Source organism: Pelmatolapia mariae, linkage group LG10_11, assembly GCF_036321145.2.
Source record: "Pelmatolapia mariae isolate MD_Pm_ZW linkage group LG10_11, Pm_UMD_F_2, whole genome shotgun sequence".
In the NCBI taxonomy this organism is placed as follows: domain Eukaryota; kingdom Metazoa; phylum Chordata; class Actinopteri; order Cichliformes; family Cichlidae; genus Pelmatolapia; species Pelmatolapia mariae.
Window position 1 is genome coordinate 56,929,907 of NC_086236.1, and position 5,585 is coordinate 56,935,491.

Sequence of the window (5,585 nt, forward strand, 5' to 3'; positions counted from 1 at the left end):
CCAGCATGGTGCCGTGATAGGATGCACCTGCGCACTACTAAATATTCCACAGTCAACTGTTAGGGGTATTATAACAAAGTGGAAGTGATTGGGAATGACAGCAACTCAGCTAAGGAAATGGTAGACCACATAAAATCACAGTGCAGGGTCAGCGGATGCTGAGGTGCACAGGGGACACCAACTGTCTGCATTGTCAGTTTACAGACCTCCAAAGCTCACGTGGCTTTCAGGTTAACTCAAGAACAGTGTGTAGAGAGCTTCAGGAATGGGTTTCCAAGGCCGAGCAGCTGCATCCAACCCTTACATCACCAAGTACAATGCAAAATGTCGGATGCAGTAAAACATGCTGCCACTGGACTCTAGAGCAGTGGAGATGTGTTCATGCTTCTGCATCTGGCAGTCTGATGGATGAGACTGGGTTTGGCAGTTTCTGCGAGTTCTGTTTGGTCCCTTTGTTTCAGTGAAAGGAACTCTTAATGCTTCAGCATACCGACACATTTTGGACAATTTCATGCTCCCAACTTTGTGGCAACAGTTTGGGGATGCCCCCTCCCTGTTCCAGCATGACTGTAACCTGTGACCAAAGCAAGGCTCGTAAAGATGTGGAAGAGCTTGACTTCTCGTCCAACATCAGTGTCTGACCTCACAAATGCACTGGTCAAAAATTCCCATAAACACAGTCCTAAACCTGTGGAAAGTATAAAAGTATTCTTAAAAACATGTTCTATGGTAGGCTTATGAGAAAGCAGCAGCATCTACTGTCCAGATAAGTTTTCAAAAAAAGAAGAAGAAAAAAAACAGCTTAAAATAAATCACACAAAAATCTGTCCTTCAAAAAAGAACCAAAAGAACCCCAAAGAGATCCCCCAAACTAAGGTACATAAAGACACCAGAGAAAGGCTCAATGACTGATTGTTATAGAGCATTATATCATATCACAGCTACTCCTGTGTATGTAAATGAATGATAGAACTACTTTACAGGAATGCAGGTTGTTTTGTCCAAGTATGTGAGCCCTAAAATACTCAATACGTACACAAATACACACAGACACACTTTAAAGGATTTAGAAGGAAATCCCTTTTAAAGAACTCCATGATATTTGAAGTATGTCAAAGGCAGCCAGCTGCTGAGCTGTGTGACCAGTCGAAAAGGTCCCGACCAACTGGTTTACTGATTGTAGGGGCTTTGTCCTTTATCTGAACTGTCATTTAGTGTTGTAAGTGAAATGTAAAATGTTTCTCTGTGAAGTGCAAATGCTCAAATGCCCTTAAACAAAGCACATCCAAAAACCCTGCCTATGGAAAGTGTCATTGTAAGCAGGTCATCAGGGGTCCAGTGTGAGAGGTCCAGACCCAAAGGACTAACCCATCATCCATCTGTGGTCTTTATTTACCCTTTTTAACAACTCATTCCTTCAACTCTGCTATGTAGAAAGTGGAAAGAAGGAAACAGAGGAGAAGAACGAAGAAGAGCGCATGGATGGGATTTTAGTGGAAAGGAAGAGTCTGGCGTTTTCATTTAAAACCACTAGAGGGCGCCCTCCCCCCCTTCGACGCAAGTGAAAGAGATCATTATAAGAGCCCGCAGGAAACATGAACAGAAGCACATGTGAGTTTTAAGATGTTAAATATAAAAACACTGTAGTAATACCGTTCATGATTATGGTATGAAATCCCTGTTACTCACACAGAAGCTCAGTCTATCATCTGGTCGGATGATACACAGAAACTCATCACACAGAGGTCAGGCAAGGGGATTTTGAAAGGAAATCTTTATTAAAACAAACAAACAAGTATTTTATTTATGTGCAGCCAGTATGACCAGAGATGAAAAAGAAAATGTTGTTTGTTTGTTTTTTGTATTATTCGGTTATACTTTTGGGTTTATATCTTTTTCACATAATAATTTATACCTCTGTCTTAATTATAATAACACATTTTCTTTATTATATTTAATAATAAAGGAGGAGTCAGAGTGTCTTGTAATTTTAAGGTGGTCTTGACTAATAGGCTTCCTGAAGTTATTTCAGGGTTTTTCTTTGGACGTTGGCTGCTTTTTTTTTTTTTTTTTTTTTTTTAAGTCTGTCTCGGTCCATCCTTTGTACCTAAACCGAGAAGAAGAAAGAAGAAGAACACATGGATGTTGACCATTTTGATTGGATTGGTTTTTGTTTCTTAAAGCACTTAACACTGACCAATGAATGACGCAAGAATTACAAAGACATGTAACTCAAGGGATGAACCAGTGTTGTGTTTACAGGTAACAGCTTAGAAAATAATCAATTATAAATCGTATCTTTAGGCACTGTTACTAGCAGCCTGTCACAAAAACTCGTTTATTTCCATTTCTTTAGTTTAATCCATTAAAAATTTTAACAGTAACACAGTTTGACAACTATAAGATAGATTTTTATAGATTTTAGGGTGGTTCGAGATTTTTGCACAGTACTTATATAATATAATATAATATAATATAATATAATATAATATAAATAGAGAACTGTCTTAAATATTTATGATTTTCTGGTCGGTTGCACAAGCTCTTATTTTGAAAGTTTCAACAGGAAGATCCTAGCGTGACTTATCACAGTTTTCGGGCCCCTCCTTCAGTGGAGCGTCCTCTGTACCCCTCACGTAGACAGCTGGTCGTTCCCTGGCGCACCAGAGCCGAGTACAGCTCACGGGGACCAGCCACGGACTCACGCCTGGGGATGGCGTCGCTCGGCGTGGGTCTCCATCCCGTGGATCATCGACTGTGAAAACCTTGCAAGTCGATCGTAAAGGTTGGGACAGAGTCTTTCATGTATAAATTTGCCGTTAATAATTATATAATTCTAGCAATCATCTAGTTTGCTTACACTGATTACGTTGGCACTTTGTTAGTGCTACAACAACCGTCATACCCCCGAGGTATCTAAACTTTAGTAAGGAATGTGTGTGCTTTTGACACCTCTGGTTAGCATTTAGTGGTCAGTTTCAAACGTATTTGATTTTTACTTGTTATGAACAAATTCACTTCACTACTTTTCACTATCTGTAACATCAATGCACATTGTTCCATTTACTGCATATTGCACTTTATTCATGTCTTTCATTCCACCTGCAACAACATTGTAAAGTTTGTCACAAAGAGATTTATACATTTATAAATACTAATATTCTCTATTCCATTCTGTTCTACTTTTTTATTGCCCAGATTTTATTTAGCCTTTGTTAAATTGTCTGTTATATGTCAGTAGATACGTATGTCACAAATAAAAGTTTCTTGTAAATTATGTTTTTGTAAAGAATTTTCTCCCCAAATCTCTTACATGCTAACTGTAATGTGTTATTTCTGCTAAAACCTGAACTTAAATGTGTATATGGTGTTTATCTGGTTTTCTCTCTGTTTTAGATGGATATATCAGTTTGGAATTCTGCCTCCAAGCCAGAATTGCAGGAATGCACAACATGTTGCAGAAGACTTTTTCACTGCCCTCTGTGCCCCACTTTCAGCCCTACTGTCAGGGCAAAGATTGAGGAGCATATAAATGGACACATTAAAAATGCTTTGCCTTTCAAAGGTATGTTGGTATTAAATATACCTCATAGTTAAAGTTATAAATATGCACTTCTTTTCAGCACTTCTGCAGTCTCTTTGTTGACTTAAAAGTTGCTTTTCACATTGTAGAGTTCAGTGCATTCATCAGCAAGAGAAAAAAGTGTTTTCATTAAATATTTTTTATTTCCTGTTCACCACATTTCTTGACAGCTCTTGTGATCCATACCATTTTGCTTTCATTATTGAGGATAGCTTGGATATTTTTGTTAATATGTACAATATTGCAACTGCTCCTGAAGGTTTTTCATGTTCGAAGTAGAATAAAGGGCCATGCTCCAACTGATGTGTAGCCAGTATTTTAATCTTCTTTTCACCAGCAAACACCGTGAAAAACTATGGTGAAATGATCAATGAAAACACAGATATTACGTCAGCAGAAGAAAAATTACAATTCAAATAAAACGTACACACAAAGTAAATGCACCGACATACCGTGTGCGCCTTTCTACTGAACATTCATGAGCAATTGTAGTCCATATCGTCCATATTTCCACCTTTTACACGAGCCAGCCTTCTCTTTCTGGCTCGAGCCCTCAGTCTCTGGTGACATGTGCGCTTAATTGAGCATCACCCCAAAGCATGCGCACCACAAAGCGCCACACTCAGGTCCACCAGTAGGTGGCGACAACACAACATGAATCCAGATTAAACACCAAATTTTGAACATTGCAATCACATAATAATTACATTTCAATGCGACAGCTACAAATCTGTTGTTTGTTTTTGTTAATATGTACAATCTGATTGTTAGATAAACTGATTGCATTCTATACAACTACATTTAAATTACATGTTGTTGTTGTTGTTGTGTTTTTTCTCTCTTACAGACAAAATGATATGCCGGTGCACTTTCACTGCCCTGTCTGTAACATGACAGTCATACAGCGTGGGGATATGGCAAGGCAATTATTGTCACATCAGCATTCAGGACTGCTCCCCACTGAACTCTCCGAGGAGCCCCGCCTCTCTCCCGCTGCACTCTCGTGGAGTCCCATCTCCCTCTCCATGTCTTGTCTCCAGCATCTAAATGAATCGAAATCTTCGGTAGAACATTCATGTGTTCTACCCTCTGTGCTAAATGAAACTGCGGCTTATGGAAATTCCATGAAAATAAAATGCCCTCACTGTGGTCTTAGTCTTCTTACAAAAAAACAAACCAAAAAAACTTCAAAGCTCACATGATGAGGAGGCATTCAAAAAGATCAATAGATATTTGCCTGGCCTGTCATCTGCAGTGTTTTTGTGTAGAGGGACTTCTTCCTCTTTGTTTTTCAGTTTGCAGAGGACATGGAGCTTTTTTAAAAGCATGTGCTGACGAGCAGGGACTTGCGATGTTTGGCATTTAATGGACTGATGAAGGCACTGGCTGTTTGTTTGTGTTTTTTATGTGTTGTTAGGTTTTTTTTTCAGTGTACAGAATTCCAATTAAACTTATTATAAAATGTTGTTCACTTGTTTCCATGTCCATACTTATAGTAAAAAATGTAAGTGTAAATGTAACAGCATTTTTTATATTTGTAACTTCAAAGTAAAAAGCTTACAGTTGCTATTAACATTAATGTATTACCCTGTAATCGATAATATTTTTATACATTTTACGCATTAACCCTCTGGGCTCTATCCTGGCCATTTGTGGCCACTTCACTTCTTTTCCTTTTGACTACTACACTCCATTGGACCAAAAGAATGACACAGGTTTGATCTTAAGGATCTAATAGTTGTGTGTGTTTGTGCATGACATTGCAACGCAAATATGTATTTGCAAGATAGACTGGAATAAATTATGACGCATCAAATATTACACAGGCTGCAGTGAATTTTTGTTGATACAGACTATTGAGCTTTGAGTTTCCCAGTCAAACTTATCTTTGAAGCACATGCTAAAAACACTTTTACTCTTGTACATTTCATAACAAGACACCATAGCCAAAATATTAACTCTCAAAAAAAATTCAAAGCTGCAGCACACACAGCAACAAACA

General features: G+C 38.3%; 1 long non-coding RNA gene across 1 annotated transcript; it reads left to right on the forward strand.

Moving 5' to 3' along the window:
• The first annotated feature begins 2,639 nt into the window (after positions 1–2,639).
• LOC134637413 (uncharacterized) lies at positions 2,640–5,382 on the forward strand. The gene is made up of 3 exons (XR_010095112.1): positions 2,640–2,785; positions 3,397–3,565; positions 4,431–5,382. It is a non-coding gene; the product is annotated as an uncharacterized LOC134637413 (long non-coding RNA).
• The last annotated feature ends 203 nt before the right edge of the window (positions 5,383–5,585 follow it).